Source organism: Sceloporus occidentalis, unplaced genomic scaffold (genome assembly GCF_023333645.1).
Source record: "Sceloporus occidentalis isolate IW3139 unplaced genomic scaffold, rSceOcc1.0.p SCAF_35, whole genome shotgun sequence".
Lineage (NCBI taxonomy): Eukaryota > Metazoa > Chordata > Lepidosauria > Squamata > Phrynosomatidae > Sceloporus > Sceloporus occidentalis.
The window spans coordinates 442,934-464,770 of NW_028317015.1; positions in this window are offsets into that span (position 1 = coordinate 442,934).

Here is a 21,837-nt window from a genome sequence, read left to right on the forward strand (position 1 = left end):
AAAAAATTATAGTGTAGGGGTATAAACAATAGTACTGACTGATAGGTATACTTTATGCACTCACAAAGTGTACGTGGTGTTTCAAAGTGGGGTTCTCTTTAGGTCCGTGTATCCACTTGAACATGTAGACAAAAAACAAGACCAAAAAAACATAGGATGGTATCGTTTGGGAAAAGAACACCGTGAGGTGATGGATGCACTTACTCTTATGTAGAAAGTGTTCAGCGTGTAACGTTCCAAGGTCTCTCCCGGTCAGTTCCTCTTTCGTGTTTGTCCGCAGTCCCGTGATGGTCTCAGTGGATATTCTCCAATTGTTATCAATATTAGGAACCACTATGAATTAGTGTCCAACCAGATGGTTAATAAAAAGAAAATTTATTTGAGAGCAGAGCCCTGTATATATTCCAGGTAAACTACAGGTACATGATTCCAAATAAATAAATAAATAAATATTGCATCAATAAATAGATAAATATTTAAAAATCCATCCGTATAGTCCAAATTCCTTAAAAATATATATATAAAAAAATATAAATGAATGGATAAAAACCAGTCTTATTATAATAATAAAGATACTGGAAGAGAGGACTTTTTTCTTTTCCAGTATCTTTATTATTATAATAAGACTGGTTTTTATCCATTCATTTATATTTTTTATATATATATTTTTAAGGAATTTGGACTATACGGACGGATTTTTAAATATTTATCTATTTATTGATGCAATATTTATTTATTGATTTGGACCATATGTAATTGAATTGGTTGGATGAGGTTTATATGGCTTCCCTCTTCTTTTTATCCCAAGTGAGCCCAACAGGACCTTTTTTCTTCCTGTTCTAAATATGCGTATGAATTCTTTTTTTTCTCTGGATACTTTACAGGATACTAACAATGCACCTTTCTTTACATGCTTTCAGGGGGATGAATACATGTCGATTTTCTTTATTGTATCTTATATCATGTTCTACCCCTTTTGTTGTCATAACTTTGTATAACTACAAAGCGAAATTGGTTGTAGCCCCTTTCTAGAACCTGTATTTTTTGGTACAGAAGCCATATCTTCACTTATACCTATCCATCTATTGGCACTAGGTAGTCATCTTTAGCAAATTTTAGAGTGTTACAACTGTAGGTATAATTAATGCAATGAAGACAAAGTGACAAAGAACTGTGTCTGTGAAAACAAAATAGACCTGTACTAATCTAAGAGTAATTATTTGCTTTAGATTGTATCTCTTATGTACCACTCACTGTATACTTACATTAGCAAACAGTGGCTCTACAGCCAATACTGCAGAAATAGTTGACATGCAGCTCTCTCCAGTTGCTGCTAAAACACACCACCAATAATCCACATCTGGCATTACCTTCCCAAAGCTTGCTGAGAATGATGTGAGTTGTTAGGTCCATACCAGATGGCATGCAACCCAAGTCATGATCTAATATCTCTGCAACATTGCACTTTTTCATGTCAACTATGCTACATATAAATGATGCCTTTAGTCCAAGGTGATACTTTTTATTGGGCCAACACAGAAAAAAAGTAGTAGTCCGTAAAGCTCTTGGAACCTCAGAGGTCGCTTCTTCAGATGGAATCAAAGACAGTTTTACTGCCCGCATAGCCATAATCAGCACTGTAGAATATGCTGGTGCTGTATAACTAAAAGAGAATAATAACAATGTGTTATTGTACATTTTTATCAGAGACACAAATGGTCTTATAGCAAGAAATTGACAGTTCTTGATGATTGGACAATTTCATGTGTTACTATGGTAACTGCACCAAGTGTTGATGCTAGAATGAACAAAAAAGGGTTCTAAAATTAAGTTCAGCTTAGTAAACACCAGTCTTGCCCACAACATCAACCCCTGCATTAAAAATGCTTTATATTCCTACAAACCAAAAGTGTTTCCTAACCATTCATTTGATTTGCATCCTCTAGTACTTTTTGATTAAGGTACAAATAGCATCATAAATGATGCACTTATATACCATGTAGCAATATTATTATTATTATTATTGTTGTTGTTATTGTTATTAAAGTAAATCCTGATAATAAATAAAACTTTAACTTTCTCTAAAAAGCTCCTTGTCTTTTTCTTTTGATTGTAATTGCCGGATTTTCTTTTGTGGCTGAATTGAAAATTGAGGTATTAGGATTTACTTATATTTCAGCAACCCGAATAACAGGTTCCCCGTCAGGGTAGAAAGGGCTTGCTCAGAGCAGAATGTAACACCCTTTTGATTCCAGTCTCTCCTCCTACTTTGAACTTGTTACCCTGGAGCTGACTTGTTTGAATAGGCTCTGGCAGACCTGCTTGCAGAATAGCTAAGAACTTCTGCAAGACTCCGAGAAACTTCTTCAGTCTGAGGCTTTCTGTTTGGAATATGTCAGACTTCAGCCTGTATTGAAGACAGCTTCCCCGAAAGCATAAAAGAAGGGAGTAAAACAAAACACTGGAAGGTTTGTTTCTTTGTTTTTTGTTTATGCAAAATATTTCCTTTCATTCTTAAATTGATTATCACCACCATTCAGTTTTCTACACATCAGATGAGACTTCAAAGTAAAAGAAACTTGGAGTCTATGTTCAGTCTGTGAATGGAATATTCTTCTTGTTTGCGTTTATGATCATCTTGAAAAGTTTCCAATTCTAATTTCACATAAAAGGCTTTTTTAAGGGATGGTGAAGAATTGCCCTGTACCCCAGGCATGGGATCTTCATTCTGGCTTCTTCAAAGACCATAGTATGCTCCAAAAAAGCTATAATTTGCAGAAATGACTCATTCTGAACATGCCTGTAGCTGCACAAGCACTAACCGCTGTACCCCAGGTGTCATACAGGTATACAGTTTGAATTGGTCTATGTCTGCCTGTCATTAACAAAGTAAAATGTAAAGCATTTACATAGAAGCCCTTTGCCGGCACTAATAGCATTTAATACGTTTATAAATAAAACGTAAAGCACTTGCATAGAAGGCCATTGCCGGCACTAATGTGTGTTTAATTCCTCCTGTAAAGTGTATTAGGGGATAGATCTTACCAAGCTAACCAATGTGTGTTACAGTAGAAGAGTCATAGTAATAACTTTTGCTTAGGATGTTATGGCGAATCACTAAGCTGTGAACACAATTCCGTTTTAAGGTTTTTTTTACTCATGCATGGTTTTTACTTATTTTAATCTTTTAATATACAGCACCGACAGATTCTGTAGAGCTGTACGATGCTGACGTATGCATAATAATGATATATTAAAAATGATAAAACTTGTTTTAAAAGTAGGCTCAGTAACAAAGTTGTTCTGATCGAATTTAGTGGAATGATGACATATATTTGTTTATTATGGAAAAATAGCTAATATTTGAAGCAGGTTTGTGCAATTTTCTTCTTGGCCTCATGATATATATCAAGAGGGAAAGCAAGACAAGTAGCACTCCAGATCTAATCAAACCACAGATTCCAGGCTACTCAGCTGCATATCCAGAGCACTACATGTTCTAGTAGCACTGAAAACTATATTTTATTAATCTTTGTAAAGAAAATGGAAAAATGAAAAAAAAATACGAAGTAAGGAGCAAAAAAATAATAAAATCCAATGAAGTCTATAGTATTTTCATTAAACTCCCTTTTGCTGCATTCACATTATAGTATATGTACTGTATATACAGTGATATATGTACCTTGGGAGCAGTGTATGGAGGCTCATCCTCCATGGAGTAAATGGGCCAGTTGTGTAGGTCAAAGATCTTACTTGTAACCAGCCCATTGAGACACCGGGGGGGCCTGATCATCCAAGATGGCGATGTGACCCCCCTCTCGGGGAATTACGCCCCTCTGGACGTCACTACATATATATATTATTCATGCTAAAATAATGCAAAGGACTATAAACACATTGGAAAAAGCTGGTTAATGGTTTGGTTTACAGCAAGACTGTTCGCTAAGAAAAAACATCGTACTCTAAATGTTATCTTTTGTAAAGGCAGTTGGCGAGGTTGACACACAAACATCATAAAGAATGATATTTATCAGCTGTTGGATAAACAGCATTTCCCCTTCTAAGTAGTTAAAAGAGACCTGATGAGACTCTATTTTTCCATTGTGCTTCTTTTTTTTTGTTTTTTGCCATTTTCATTATTGGTTCAATGACACCCACAGGCATTATATTTATAGGCCATGTTTGTTGTGGCTCGTTTTCATAAAAACTGTTACATTGCTGAGTTTCCAGGAAAATTGCCATAATATTATTTCAAAATAATTTGCATCGCGTGTGTGTTTTTGTTTACTGAGGTTGCTAACATAATAAAGACACAATAACAACAATAATAATAATAGATTCATGGGAAATCATAGGGAAAACCTGCACGCGTTAAAGGGACAGTTTAATGTCCCTGACAGTTCCAGCAAAGAAAAAATACTATGTGCATATTTTAATATGCGTTCTTTAAAAGAGGGAGAAAAGGGCACTTACCTGATTTTGAAGCTGCAGCCTTGCAGCTGCCCTCCTCTGTGGTTCAAAAACTGAAATCAATGGGGGTACTTGCTAGGCATGCTTACAGGGGTCTGAATAGACCCCTTCCCACAGAATTCATCGAGCATGAGCTGGAGGTGACTAAGGGTAAGTACATCACGTGCAAGGAAATGCGATCAGCCAAACAGATCTCCTGCCCGGAAATTAGCTAGGGTGTGGGCAAAGGGGGCAACGGGGGTGCCTGGAGTGTCCCTTTAAAAGCAGATGTATTTAAATTATTAAATGTAAATAAATATACTTAGTTACAACACATTTTGAGACTCTGAGAGCACATTTGAGATGTTCGAAGAGCTGGTGGCTTTAAGGATTGGGAATGTATTCTTTTACCATAAGAATAATAGTAAATACCGTATTGGCTCGAATATAGGTCGCACTTTTTTCCCCCACTTTAAGTTTTTAAAGTGGGCGTGCGGCCTATATTCGGGGTCTAGCACCCGACGCCCGGGACATGCAGTCCCGGGCGCCGGGCAGGCAGCGGGGTTTGGATACAGATCCCCCGCAGCGGTGCAGGGGACCTGCATCCTAATCCCCGATATGCTCAGACAGCCTCCCCTGCCAGCACTTCCCACGGGGGGGGGTGCCGGCACGGGAGGTTGTCTAAGTGCATCGTGCATTACCTCTGCCCCCCCCCCGACTTACCGGAGCAGACTCCCGGGTGTCTTGCGGGGCCGGCGGGGGACATCTACGCAATACGCATATACAAGTTGTATATGCGTATTGCGTAGATGTCCCCCGCCGGCCCCGCAAGACACCCGGGAGTCTGCTCCGGTAAGTGAGGAGGACAGTGGTAGCATATCTCGGGCAGGGAGGAGGATAGTGGTAGCATATCTCAGGGAGGGAGGACAGTGGCAGCATATCTCGGGCAGGGAGGACAGTGGCAGCATATCTCGGGGAGGGAGGAGGACAGTGGCAGCATATCTCGGGGGGGGGGACGGACAGTGGTAGCATATCTCGGGGAGGGAGGACAGTGACAGCATTTCTCGGGGGGGGAGGAGGACAGTCTCAGCATATCTCGGGGCGGGAGGACAGTGACAGCATATCTCGGGGAGGGAGGAGGACAGTGGCAGCATATCTCGGGGGGGGGGACGGACAGTGGCAGCATATCTCGGGGGGGGAGAGACAGAGTGGCAGCATATCTCGGGGAGGGAGGACAGAGTGGCAGCATGTTTTTTTGGTGCTTTTTTAAAGAAAAAAACTTTTTCTTTAAAAAAGCACCAAACTTTTAGGGTGCGGCCTATATACGGGGGCGGCCTATATCCGAGCCACTACGGTACTTCTTTCAAATGTAGCAAATCAATCAGAATAAAACCTCTTGTGAACTGTGTAGAGGGATTGGAAGGGGCATTCGCAAGGCACTGTCTGATCTTTGAAGATGGTACCCTGTGGATCTCTGTTCCTCGTGTTATAATATTTATGAGAATGTCGAGTTCCATCCCTTCTTTTAATATATGTTTTCTACTGACAGCCTTATTGTGATGAGATAATATAGCAGTGGTGGCTCGGAGCTGTATTACTGTTCCCTTGTCAGTTAACAAAAGTGTTTAATGAACAAAAAAATAACCAATTTGTCTCACCTTGACGAGTACTTTTTTTTTTTCAGAAAAAAAGCTATAATCCCCAAAACAGGGGCGCAATTCTCAGCCCTGCTTTTGCCGGATGAAAATTCTACCCTGTGAATAAGTCATGTTTGATTCATTGGCATAGGAACGTTTCTGAGTACAGAGAGAGTCATGTGGCAGTAGGGAGTAGGCTGAGACAGGCATTCTGTGCCAAGATAAGGCAGCTTCCAGAAAAGGGTTTCAGACCAATCCGCGTATTTATCAGTGGAAACACTTAAGCACAAAAATGTTTCCAAGTAAAGACGAGAACAAAGGAGATATAAGAATGGCTGTTTAGGAATGTGACAGCTGAACAAGGAATCAGGGCTGCAGGCTACGTTGGTTGAGGAAAGCCATGAGAACAAAATGACTATATATTATAATGTTTATAAAGACATTTACAAAAGATTTCATTGAATTAGGAACTGGCATATCTGAGATAAAACCCTAATTGTGCAGTATAGTTCTATAATTTCTGCTCTGATTTCACATCTGCATCTCACAAGGCCAGGGCTGGCATACTGGCAAATGTCCGGTGGGCCGGTGGCTCATATAGCTGTCCCATACTGCCAATCAAGTGTCAGATCCAGTGGCTGGATATGTGTGGCAGCCGCAGGCACACCACTTGGTGGCCACTGGCCTTAAAGCACCATGGTTGCTTAGTCATCCCCAGTCCGGCTCTAGATAGTATCTCTACCATAGACCATAACAGAGAATAGTTATTTTTTATTGATACTTAAATTTGTGTATATGTGTCAAATGTATAATTTTACTTATAAAGTTAATACATTCACTCTAAGACATTGAAGAGATCTCCTGATACTTTCTGTTTGTTCTATTAATTATGCAGAAATATTCTTAAAGAGATTGTAACACATGGTTTCTTTACACAATCTCCCTTTACTTTGTAAAGTTGTATTACCTAATAGAACAGTCTTTTAATATTGCCCTATAATGGTAATAAAGGGTTAAGTCTTGTCCCATTTTCTTTCTTTATCTGCTCCATAAAGCAAGTTAAGGTTGAATGCAGGTTAATAATTGAAGCGCAGGGAAGGGAGGCTACTGCATTGCTCTTCGCTGTGAAGTTTTGACAGTTGCATATGGAAGGCCTTTCAAACAAATGCAGTTCTTGCAGAGAGAGAGAGAAATATATGCCCTAAAGGGCAGGAAAACAAGGTGACAACCATTCCAGAAAATCTAGAGCTTCCTCAATCTGAAACTGAATGGATCTGGCTAAAAAGGAATTGAATTACTCCAGAACCTGTGACAGTTCACTTTTAAAGGGGTCATATGCACCTTAAATACCCATGTAAGCGGAGTGTTATGTTTAAAAAAAAATCATTCAAATCCGTATAAGTTTTTGTGAGAAGCTCCTCTATAAGTTTGTTCTCTTTCCCTACCCCAAGCTATATATGTTATCTGTCAGAAGCATCTCCTGCTATATAATGAGACGATGTATTTTTTAATGTAGGTGGGCGAGCTGGCCAAGTGGACTACATAAGGGAAGTCCTTATGAGTGTCTGTATGGATGCGGTACAAAATCCTGAGCGTAAATGTTTGAGCCATCATGGTTCTAGAGCGCGTTCCTCACAATGATGGCTTGTCCGAATTTTTCATGCAATACGCACTTGTCTTCATTTTGTGCATGTCCAAAATCATGAGAGTTTCTTTACTTCCATGTCTCCTACATAAGTAATATAGTAACAGCTTTGGGATTTTGGAATTTTATTCCCAAACCGCAAAAAGGGGGGGGGGTTAGAAAATATACTCTGGATAGCAATCACTGTGTTTACTAGAAGTTCTTGTGTAGCTTCAAATTAACTTGTTGTGGGCAAGTTAAAATAATCTTTCATCAATGGGTCCTTTGTAATATAAGCCTACATATAGTGCACCCCTTGAGCCTTTTAAATTATATGCCTGTCCACATATCTAAACATGCTTTTGTACATCATTATGAGTTTTTTTAATTACAAATGTATTTGTATTGTTATGTGGGTCAACAGTAACTCGTAACAGTGAGCACAATATAAATCCTTTTCATGCTTGATACTCATATTTACCAGGCTGTTCTATACTTTCAGTATTTGATACTGCATCATATTACATAGTTACATAGGCGTCCATCAAGTTCAGCCTTTACCATATCTGTTAATTGCTGTTGATCCAAAAGAAGGCAAAAAAAAACTCAGTTTGTGTCCTTTTTTATTATTATTATTATTATTATTATTATTATTATTATCTTTTATTTATATAGTGACAACAATTTACGCAGCGCTTAATACAATACATATATTCAAGGGGTCTGACAAGGGGTCGGACTAAGACAGAACAGCAGTCAGATCTCTCATCTGAAAGTTCAAATGTTAGGAGTTGTCTCTCATACAATGATTTTTATTTTATTGCATTGTTTTTTTTATTTTATTTTTCCTTTATTGGGTCAGGCTGAGCACTTGGCAAATGATAAACGAACAAACATATATTTGTACTTGAATACATAAACTAAATCTAATTTAGTTTAGCGTTGACATTTCTGAACAGAGTTTAAAAGGTGTGGCAGAAACGGAATAAGGCTGAGGTTGTTTGTCATAGCTCCAGAAAAGATAAGATTAGCCGGAGACTCGTTACGCATATACTTTAAAAGTTGTTGGACAAGTAGGAATTTACCTTTCAAAGAGCATTATGGAAACAATCCTGCAATTTACCTAGGAAGGATCTATGTAATGAGATACCGCCCTTCCTTGCAGGAGGATGTGGCAGACGTATGGACATTTGCCACTTAAGACCTTCAATAAGTCCTGTGTTGTCCCAACATGCCCAAGATGGAATGGAACGCATGTGTCTCTAAGAGAAAACAATTAAAAAGTGTTTAGAGCCCACGATGTAGAAATGAAGATTTTCTCTAATCTAGCAAGCGTGCATTCTTCTCTTAGACACAAAGTGCTGTCTGATTCTTTTCCAGATTAAATCTGAAAGACTAAACAATAATAAAAAGGGCAGAAGCCCCCCATTCACACCAGAACACGCATCATATCCATTATGATGGCTGGAGTGTCCCTTTAAACAGTGGGGGATGTAACATCTTTTGCAAAAAAGATGCAAAATAATAAAAAATAGAAACTAGGAAAAATTCCTAAAACAATAAGCATTCTGCCATTGATGGATGTCCATGGTTACTGTTGATGGCTGAATGATGGTGCCACGCTTCAAAGGGGACAAGCCAAATGGCAAAACCAAAATAAATGAGGTTGTTGGTATCTGAGGTCATTAATCAAGTCTTTAATTAATCAAGGGTTTTATAGATATACTGTGGAGTAAAATGAAGATAGTTTACTATCTACTAGTCTACTGACAGTTTGTGATAAAGAAGGGACCACAGGGTAAAGCCATATCTCTGTGATAGCCCAGTAGGAAGCCAAGATGTTAATTTGAATGGATTTATTTTTGAAATAAGCCAAATTCATAAAAGGTCTGGATTGGACACAGTTCAGTCAACACTCGACCGCAAAGGCTAAGTATTGGGACCCAAAAAGCTTGAGGAGTATTTGAGGTGTGTGAGAAGAACACACTGTCCCCATCACCATTTCTAACACTGGAGATAAAGTATTTCATTAAAATGATTTATTATATATTGAACTTTCCTTAGGTATATTTGTGATTCATGTAAGGAAGTTTTATTTACAAATTTGCACATAGAATACTATGCATATAAAACAAAACAACTATCAAAACTATTTTGAAATACGGATAAACCACCAGAACCTTTCCTTGGAGTCAGTCTCTTGCCAGAAATATAATGTAGTTATGTTCCTACCTAGAAAAGACGAACAGATCTCGTTAGACCAAATACATGGACAGTATATCAGAAGCAAATTGTTTCCTCAGAGTAACAACATGTGTATATCTTTCTGATAAGTTTTTGGTTCCATTAACAATGAGAAGAACGAGAAGGATAACATTGCCTTCAAGAATGCTTGTCTGACTGTAAAGGTGCTTTAATGACAGTTAAAGGGACAGAGTAATAAAAAATGTAACTACTCTGAATTTTAGGTTAAAGTTTCTCAATTAGGACCCCAAGAAAATATTCATTCACCTCTCTAAATGGGCCTTTACCACCTAATTCAGACCACATTGACCTTAAAGCATGGTCTGGGACTCTGTCCCACCATCTGTAATTCTTTCTACCTGGTGGTTTAGATGGACAGCATCAGACAATGCACTCTAATGCCCCATTTAGCCCAGAGAATGCATATTAAAGCATTTTGTAACTAAACTAATTTCTGTTTCTTACCTGCTAAAAACACGAGAGATTTCTGATGAATCCTGCAATATATTTGCAGGCAAGAAATGTTAATTTAAAGATGACCCTCAGCTATCATATGTATTAAAGTCCATATGATGGCCATTTAAGTGTAATAATATAATATCTCTGATGATATATATTTGTAATTTGTTTCATGCTTTCCATTTGATGACCTGTTACAAAAGAGGTGAGCTAAATAAGAGATATCTGGGGTACACAGCAATACTACCGATTAAACAAGGTTTTTTCATGTGTGAATCGGTACCGCGTACAAGCTCTGCACTTGTAGCCCGGGGATTTCTTCTTATAAATTAAGAAAATAGTTTTCTTGGATGACGGAATAAATCTCTGGATTTTGTGTACAAGGCTTAAGGTCTTTGTTTCGGGAACTCATTTACTATAAATACGATTTGTCATGTGAGTTTGAAAGCTAGTGTCTAACGGCGATTCCTGAAAAGTTCATAGGAGTCTACGAAATGAGATGCTTCAAGTGCAGAGATACCGTGATTTATCAGCTTATAAATGGGATGGGAAACACAGCAATGCACATGCAAAACCCCACTTCTATACTACCCAGAGAAAAGGGGTTGGATGACACGCAGCACTTTGAAAGTTACTTTATAGAAAAAAATAGATTATTTCCAAAGAAACCAAAATGTTTGCTCTAGGCATGAATATATTTAGTTAACCTTTTCACTGCTCAAAACAAAAGCTGACATAACGACAGCACTTTCCTTGTTTTAGATTAATAGGTTTACAGACATGCAATAAGAAAGGAAATATTAAATAATGAATACTTTGTAACATAACGCATGCCTATTTTTTATATACGTTTACAGTTCTCTTTAGCTTCTTGCTTTCTCTGTTATCTGCACGGAGTGTCTGACCTTGGTTGATTGTAATCTTTATTCTATGGCATAGAAATGTAGCCTCTGTTTTTGAACAGCGGTGACGTTTGAGCTTTAAGTGTGTGGGCTAAGAGATGGAGGGTGTGAAAAATGTGTTTTGGGCTTCCTTGTGCGCTTAGTTGGACTAGTCTTGGTTCTGGACACCAGACCAATGGAATATTAATGCTTTTATTATAAGGTTGTTAAGCTGAATATTTGTGAACTACACATATCGTGGGCCAGATGTTGATGCATATAGGCCAGCAGTGTTTAATTCATTTATATACTCACATAATGAAATACAGTATATTCATTGTGGGTTATATATGGATATATCGTCAGGCTAGATTTGTGTATGATTGGCCAGCAACAAGTAGAATCCTTAAAGGTCTTGCATAAAACAGCCAATTTGGAAACTCTACTTTAAGCAGGTAGCCAGGTCGCTGTGAGCAGTGAAAGTGTATTTGTGTCTAGAGAAAAAGAGCCCTAAGAATGGTCTCTAAACCCCAGGCGTGATCACTCCTTTGGTCTAAAATGATTTCCAGATGTGGCAACATAGTAGGATATCACTTCATGTTTCGTAGGCTTTGTTTAAAGTCAGCAAATCATCATTAAGCTTTTTTTTGTTATTTTCACCTTTTGTGTCAATTAGCTACCAGCAATTGTAACTATGATCGCGGGCACGACACTTGATTTACAAGACGTTACTTTCTAGTCGGCTATCGGCAGTTCTATTCAGAGATAATCTTGTTAATCACGCTTGTTACAATGTAATTTTCTGTAATCAGCTGTACGGTCGGAGAGCTGCGTAGCCATGTCAGTCCCCCTGGGATTCTACAAGGACAAGGTGTCTAACTCAGAGTTACTAGGTCATTTAAATTGCAATTTACTGTAATAAGCCTTATTAAGGCTTGGATTACCATCTACTAATAGTCATGTCTGTAATGGTTTTTAAGTAAGTGCAACTTTATCAGTGGGTAGAAGTCACAGGTGATTAATGGAGCAATTGTTATAGGCGCAGCTGCCTGTGTTTGGCCTGAATGGTTTTCTGTAGCAAAGGTTTCAACTGAAAAGAAAGTGAAATTTAAGAACAGGATGCTGGGTCCCTCCCATTGGAAACCAGTAGTAAAACAACTTTTTTTTTTGCGACAAGTAACAAATTCCAGGGCTTTGTTGAATACGAACAGTCAGGGAAGCGGGCAAAGCATATCATACGTTAGAATAATCGCTAACATATTAAAACGATGTGTTTTGCTGCCAGAGGAAATTAGGGTTTAGCAATGTTCTCAGGATAACAGTTTACAGCATCTCCACCCACCCAAAATAGTTTACCCTGTGACTTGGCATAGGATAAAATGAGAATCATTATCACGCATTATACAGCTATATATCACAGTAGACTTCTGTGAACATTGAAAGGGAAAACAGGAAATTCTCCGGCTATGATATGCATCCTCTGCTGTATACACAGAATTTATAAACTGTATATATATATATATATATATATATATATCTATAAAAAAAATTACTGGTTTGGGATTGTTAGGTAATTAAAAAGAGTCATTTAAAATAAAAGGGTCAAGGAGCCTTTAAATAAAGACCAGATATACCTTATTATTTAATGTTAGGTTACCTTTGTAAACTATGAAATATTTTAAATTATGTATTTTGTGACAGGGGGAGGCCATTTTAAATTGTATTATCACTTCCTGTTTCCTTTTAGGAATGTTCTTAGAGAGTGCTCTAATGTTAATACAGACCAATGCAGCCCAAGTTTTTTTCAAATTATAATAGTAAATGGGTTATATATATAAGGTACTTGGGGATCTTGTATATAAATATACAGGATATCGTGTATATATATCCTTCCAGTCCACTTATTTTTTACTTTTTTTATCTCAACCTACCTAGCCTTTATTCTGTTCACATGATTTGAGTTTATCCTTTGCTTTCTCTAGTAGTATGTAGGAACAGACAATCTGCTTCAATATTCACTAATGGTTAGTCTATTTAGGTGTCAAAAGTGGCCTGGATCAAAGTTTTAGATATCAAAGAAAGAAAAGGAAGGTCATCCTTAAAATGATAATGCTGCCCATGGAGCACAGTTTGTGAGCTTAAGGCTCCTTACAGGAGGCAGAATGTTTTTTCCTCTCTTCTGATCTCCATCCCCCAGACATTCCTAGTTCCCTTGGATTAGAATGCCCTTCATCCTATCATATCAATCAAAGCTTTAGCTTCTTTACAAAAAGAAAATAAAACAAGATAAACATACCATTATTAGGGATAACCAAAAATCAGACATTTATGTGAAATACATCTCTTTATTTTCTCACAATCAACTTAATGTTTGTCTTCACACACAGTTATCTTTAGCATTAGGCACACACTGCAGCTGGCACTATATATTATTTCTAGATCAGATGGAAAATGTATCCAGACATTATCACCCCCCCCCCAAGCATTTGCATGGGGACCTGATATATATATGATTGCTAGAGTGTCCCTTCAATTCTAGATTCCTACATAAAATTCAAAAGAAAGATTTAATATATACAATATTGATAAAATTTTACAGCTAAAAGAGAAGCCACGTTAGAGAAATCTTCATAGCCCACTGTAAGACTCTCTACCTCTTAGTGGTTTAATGGGCATTCAGTATAATTTGGGAGCCTGAATGTGCCAGCTGGTCACTGACCTGTAACAAGATGAGAATTCATCTTTTACAGTACCCTCTGTTTCTGTGCAATTGCCAAGTCTTTAGTAAACTACAAAAGAGACTCCGTTGTGGAGCTGTTCCTATTCATGCTACACCATTCAGACTAGTCTCTGGTTGCGGTGCCTACAAAGGAACTCAAAGTCCTTCACATCCATCTCCAACCTTAAAAAGCTCTGTTAAAGTGGATTTATTATATTCCAATAGCCTTTCTTCGATTTGTTCCATTTTCTTTTCAGATCAAAGGTTTTCAACTAGTGATCCCTGTCTAACTTCTAACCAGCAGTTATGTAACTTGTTGAAAATGAATATGACATAGAAAACCAACCAATCATCATTAATCGCCAGCGAAAAAACTAATTTTATGTTATGTTAACATATTTTAACATGACATATGCTCTTATTTTAGATACTAAAAATAAACAAAAAGCTTACTTAAGAACTCAGTTTCCTTTTGGCACAAATGTTCATTTGAGATCATATATTTTTTTTCAACCAGGTCAGAAATGCATAAAAAAAAATGGAAATGTGAATTGAATGCTGGAATACATGATCAGTAGAAAAGACAGAAAATATAAGTGTAACATTACAAATGTTAAAAAATATTAACAGGCATGGGTATTCGTTTTATGCTCAGTTCATTAATGTCTTTAAAACCTAAGACATACGTATATTAGTTAAGAGTTAATTAGATAATAAATATGTGAAAGTGGGATAAGATGAAGAAGCAGCTGGATGTCCGTGAATAAACCAATCACAGCATTTTCCGTTATTAAAAAGAAAGTCTAGATTTTAAACTCGCAAGCAGGGACCTCTTTACCTAATGTAATGTCGTTTTGTCAGACCCTTTGAATGTATGTACTGTAAGAAGCGCTGAGTAAACTGTTGGTGATACATATAAGAGATGATAATAACAATAATAACGTCTCCTTTATTATTTTATTAAACTGCAGGCTGAATCACATAAATATAACATGATGTTGATTTGTCCTATAAGCAAAGTGGACTTTTGTCCAGCACTTGCCCATGTTATGGGAGCTGCAACTTTTAGACCCATATCCAGGATTGACCCAAACTTTCTTTATGTATTTTAGAAGTTTTTGTGCCCTGATGTCACTCTCTTATTCCGTTCGTAGTAATAGCTTCCATTTGACATACTGTAAAAAAACGTCCTCAGCTGCTAGGTGCATAAATCCCAGCTACAGCAAGGGCATCTCAATTAAAAATACATTAACATACTTGTTTTAAGCCAAGGGTTCACACAATTACTGGCGTGTTTGAGACCCTTGAGATAAAATCAGTGCATTTGACTATTTTTTAAAAGTTTATTTATGCCCAGGTTTTTTAATTAAAGATATTGAGGCTTAGATAGATATTTAAGAGTTATTAAAATATCTCCCCTGGGCCTGGCAATGCCTCGGAAGCGCCTTGAGCTTTTGTGCCATTTTGCTCTATATTTTCAGCTTTCTACTAAATGTATTCCACTGAAACAATGACTATATTTTAGAAGGTTCTGTGCCTATGAGTCATTGCTATATGACCCAAAATCGGCATGTGTACGTGCATGTCAATTAAGGGCTTAGTCAAAGTTCTCTTCTAATAAAATATGAGTATGATATCAATAGAGTATGTGGAAACATAATTATTTCTTTGGTTTGGTATTGCATTCAGCAAATGGAATTTGAATAATTTAGGTTATTATCCTCCTCCTTTCTTGTAAAGCCTAATGAGGACCAAATAACTCTGTCTCTCCTTGAATTGTACTTTGTCTGTCTGTGGCATTGTCAAGTTGACTAACTCAGGAACTATCATGTTAAAGGGACAGTTTAATGTCCCATGCAGCCATACTAACAAAAATGCATATTAGTGTACTTTGTAACTATTTAATATGCATTCTCCAGCCTGCTAATAAATAACTTACCTTAAGGAGAAGCTTCAGCTTTAAGTTCCAGAGCTACAGTGCCCCCCCCCCCACATGGTCCTGTTTTTGCACCAATGCCATACAGAGCCAATCAGTGGCAGGAATGAGCTCCCATTTCTCTGTTTAGAAGCCTACGGTACCCCATGCTTCCCATTGTCATGTGGAAAAGAAGGTGAACAAGTGTTCAAAAACATGGTAGGGCTACAGTGTAGAGCAGATACTAATTTCTTCTTCCACATGGGGATTTGCAGCCTCTTCCTTTCTTCTAGGGCCCTCTTGAATGATGGGCCCACTGAAGTCTTTAAGAGTGACGAACAAAAAGCACAGGCCTGGTTCCACTGTGGTATTTTCAGTGAAAAACTATCACAAACATAGAAAGTTGGTATATCTAATACATACTTCCTTCAATTAGAGTTATTTTTGTGGTCTAGGATTGTGAATTTATTCTGACCGTAAATTTAACCTGATGGGACCAGTAAGACATGTTACAATGAGCAATGTATTATCCACGTTCAAACTTTAGGTCTAATCAAACTACTAAAACTTCTACAGAGTAACCATGCTACTATATCATTTTCTGTCAGTCTTGGTTTCATAAGGTGAATTGAGTATTAATGATAACAACACCTATCGAGTATGTACGGTGGGAAGGGCAGACAGATGCTGTCAGCTTCTTTGACGGATTTCTGCTAGGGGGTCATCAGCAAACAGGACCTTTCTATCTTTTTGTTTCTGTAACTCCAGATTGTTACTTGCTATGTGTTATGCCCTCTTTACCTATTGTACAGCACCATGGGATTTAATAGTGATGTGTAAATCAATTGATAATAATAATAATATTAACATGGATGATGCAAGCGCATAACGTCACATTGTTAGTTTAGTCGTGAAACCTGCTCCTGTCAGGAACGAGTTGGAAAAACAGGGAGTGAACAAAGCTAAGCACTGCACCTCTGACAGACAGTACCTAGGGGGTGGGTTACACTTCTTACCAAAGGAAACACACGAATGAGATCAGATCTGCAGAATTAGATTACATATTAATCGATCCTTTGATCAATGAAGCATGTATAAAGCAGACATACACCTCAGAAAGAGAGCCCCAGATAGGGGGTGAAAAGCCAGGCGCGTTTCGCATGCTTAATCATTGGCACGGAATCTCTGACTTGTGGTTAATAAACTGCCCAAGAAGTCGAGCAACTACATTTCATACTCAGAGACTGGGACAAAAGTAGACAATTGGTTGGTATGCTAATATAGTGTAAGCACTGGACTTTTGGATGGTCCATTTCCTTATACTCACCAAGTATGATGATTAAATGATTTCTCTGCTAGTACAATGTGACCATCTGATTTGCCTTTACTTATATTCCATTAGCTCATAATCTAAAACCAGAGGATCAGAGGCTTAGCTGTTCGTTTTACTGAAAAGAAGGTAGATACATAAAAGAACCTTCCATCTGAATGTATACAGTGAGGGAACTTAACCATGCATAGGGTAGGCATAACACTATCCTGAATCTAAGACAAGACCAAGGACTGATTATGATCTGAGTCTTTAAATCAGGAAAACTGGGCAGACGAGATGGGCCAAATTCTTCTTATCGGTTGTCAAATTCTATGTTTCAATGTATTTATTTGTCTAAATGCTTTTCTCACTTCCTAATTGCAAGTTTCTTCCTGCGTAACCTTACCACCCTTCCTCGGTGTTCTGTGATGAGCAAAAATAACTTGCCCGAACCTGATTTCCATTTGCTCGGATATTTCTAGTACATTCATTGAACGTACATTCTTTGTGGTAAGATGATTTTTCTGTTTGCTCTCTTGGAACCATTCAAATATGATGTGGGAACACATTCCATTTTATCTCAAACCTACTTCTTAAGTTGTCCAATATCGTCACAGCAGGTTAAGCTGCTGTTGGTTTTTTTCTCTGTATTCTGAGAACATTTAGTCCAGTGATTCTAGTCGATGCATTCGTAATAGTTCTAATCTGTGCCCAATGATTGAACCACAGAACTTACTCTTGGAATATTAACTGCGATCAAAAACTTCTTTGTTAAATGTTTGGCAGATTATAAAATTCGTAGATCGTTCTTGACCAACAAAAGTAATGAAATTGTTAATTAAAAAATCTCCAAAAACAGAAAGGATCTATTTAAGAAAATTGTCAAATATGTCGTTTACCTTGTGAATTTACATACTGTGATACCTTTTAATAATATCAACGTTAATTCTTGAAGCTTTTCTGCCTTTTAGCACAAACATACAAGGACATGCTTTATAAATAAATGAACAAAGAGTATTAATATGGCCCTTGGAGGTATTACAGAATTACCCCTGCAAGACATTAGACAGCTGTTTTGTTGCATTGATGCTATCTAAGCAAGCAACGGAAGGAAGATGAAATATTAAACCCTTGTTCTTTTCAACTTATCTTCAAGGAGTTAGCTTACATCTGTCACTGTTAAAGATGGTGATTAGAAAAATAAGGTGCATAATGAAGGTCCTCAATTAATTTTGGAATCAAATCGCAGAAGTATTCCCAATTCTTGATGAACTACAGAAAAGGGCTCCTATTTTATTGTGTATTATACATTTAGTGAATATATATTCTACTTTAAAAAAATATATATTGTATTTACTTTCTAATGCTATAATGTAGATAAACCGATGTAATGGTATCCATAGATGAAGATAAGCAAGTTATATGTATTAAAATCCTACCATATGCATATACCATTGGATCAGTCATTTAACTTGCTGTTCGCAGGATCTGCACAATCATTCCTCCCCATTAAATTATGTCTCCTGTATTGTCAAATAGCTGAGTATGGTTAAATGGTTCAGATATTTCTTGCAAGAGTGGGGTGAGAATAAGGGATATAACTTAAGGGGAATAAAGTGATTTGGAATAGTAGCCATGTCACTTTCTTTCTGAGATTTCTTTCGGAGAGCAAAGGTTTCCCTTGTAACCGGACCATTGACTAAAAGGAAACCAGATGGGATGATCTGCCCTGTTTCGTAGCAGGAGGACCGATTCTTCCCTGGACCTGCCACCCTAGTCAGCCAAGGCTCGGACACGTCACTGGTGGCGTTAACAGTTGGCCATTAGAGTGTTAGGACCAGCAATGCTACAGTCCACTACAGAGGAGTAGCGTAAGAACGTTTACTGATTATGTACTGAACTATGAGCAATAAGGATCAAAAATAAAGGATCTAATAAGAATCACCACCATTTCTATTTGAATATAATGTGTAGCTTATAAAAATGATAGCTCTACATTTCAGCCACACCGATATTTCAGGACATGCAATTTAATTATTTAAAAGGCTCACATGATTTAAAGCATCGAATATGAATGCAGTGCCAATGCCTTGGATTTCACTCAGAACAGATAACAACCTTCAGATTCCTTAGAAGCTCCAGTAATATCCTCCATGTAGCGTAATAAAAGGGTTTCTGCCATCTTGGAATGAGTCTACTTTTGTACCCATGGTATTTAGAGGTTTAGAGTAGTTCTGTATCCTCTATGATTGGCGTACATTGGAGATGTTACCGTCACAGGGCTTTAAGAAGAGGTCCAAAAAGTTCAAAGAGGAGGCATTTGATTGGTTATTACACTTAATGATTTTAAAGATGTATATGGGGCAGTTGTAGTCAAAGTTTCTCCAGTTTGGAACCTTTGCACTAATGAATGTAAATTTACATTTAAAGGAGCAGTTGAAAAGAAGATGAATTTAATATGCCATCTTCCTTCTGTGACTTAATAAGGAAGTTTTCCCGCAACAAAACAGCTGTTTTAATGAACTTGCCACACCATGAGAAGTGCCTTCGTGCTTTAGAATTCCGGGTATGGCACAATAAGTTGAAGCTAATACCTGCAAATTAAGATTAAATGCCTCTATAATGATTTGACAAACAAGGTTGAAGCAAAAACTAAACAAACAGCACTATAAAATAACACCACTTCCCTTAATAAAATCAATAAAAAAAGAATCTATTGTATCATATAAGCATTTTGGCCCATGACTTAACCATTAATAAGTCCAGTTTCTTATGCATGCATGGGGTAGGCATATGGCTCCTAAATCTAGAACGAGACCAAAGGCCAAGTGAGGTTGGAGTCATGACAACAAAAACAAGCAGACTAATTAGGCCGAATGGTTCCTGTCTGCCGTCAAATTCAAGATTTATTTGTTTATTTCATAAGGCATATGAGGTAAGGCATGTCATGTTAAAAGGACAGTTGGTGAGGATCCCATTGAGAGAGGATAATGTGTTTTATTGTGCCACTTGTTACATATCATTTTCTGGGTTGGACCACTCACATGTAAAGAGACGCATGAATAGATAGATAGATAGATAGATAGATAGATAGATAGATTTGTAAGTGGGTGTAATATAAACCTCTTATACTTTGGGTATACAGGCTTTTTAGCCTGATGGGATGCTCACGTGTTCCATGCGGTACCACAAACTAAGAATGTATATTAAAAAACTTTGTAAGTACTCTAATATGCATTTTTTAACATGAAAATAAACAGATCAAGCTCCCCTTTTTCCTACTTTTCCCCCTCTTTGGTCCCATTTTTTATGCCAATGTTAGCAGCATAAAGCAGCCAGTCTGCAGCAGGAAAGCCCACTTATTGAATTCAGTACACGAGGGGGTCTCCCTGGAGCTGGCTGGCAGCGAGGTGGGGTGCAGAAGTAAAGAAAAGTATATGAGAGGACTCTCTCCAAGGGGGAGAAAACTAAAATTTAAAGTTATCCTATGTATTTTAGAGTATATGATTGCTGGAGTGTCCCTTTAATGGTATGAAAAAGGAATGATGTCAATGAAAATTATATAATCTTATACGTGATCTAAAGTACAAGAAAGTACATAGTTTACTTTAAGAACACTTACATATATATATCTACTTGGAGTTTAATGAACCTGAACGTGTAAATGTGTTTATGTTAATACATGTCTACATGTCATTGTTTGCAATCACAGACAGCAGATTTTTTTGAGATAACGTCATGGAAAGTATCAGCATCCTTTTGCTTGACGGATTTTCATACATACGTCATTCGTTGGTACATGTGCACAATCCACAAGAAGGTCTGCTTTGTTTGATTAGGTGATGTACTTAAGGACATGCAAGAACCTGCCTCGATTTCTTTGCTTTTGGCTGAAGAGAAAATTCTGTGTTTTGGCAAGTGTGGCTGTCATTAAATAAATAAATGAAAAAAGAATAAGGCAGATCTCTCTATACTCTCCATTTGGGAGAGGCATGTTGTCAACTGGTATATAATCTTGCTGCAGTTACAGTTAAAAAGAGACTAAATAGGTACATAATAACATGTATTACCTGTAATATGTTCTCCGGCATTGTCTCGTTGATAATTTAATGAAATATTGAAGTATTCGTAAAATCAGATTTGGCAGTTTTGTGTATTAAAAAGCTACAGCCCTTGATTTCATAGTAATATATATATATACAAAAAAGGCAAAAACAAGGTTCTAAAAAATAAAATTTCATGTATAAAATACATTGTTGTTCTTCACAATGCCTTACTTGGTTACATAAATAAGTTTCAGTCTATGATTAAAAATTGATACTAAAAAACCATGGTGAAAAGCATCCAGATTTATGAAGGGGAAAAAAGAAATTATTTCATTATAGTTGCCGTAAATCACTCCATGAAGGATAAGTATACAAAGCAAGGTTTTAAAGGCCATATCCACTGGCAACCAATTTAAAGTTTCTGCTGGTTGGACCATGCCATGGGTTCAAAAGACCATCACAAGGTGCCATTGATTTTTCAGCTCCTTGGGCTGGTCGGAGGAGATCAGAAGATATCCCAAACTAGCCCATGGTCCCGACTGATGCCTAAA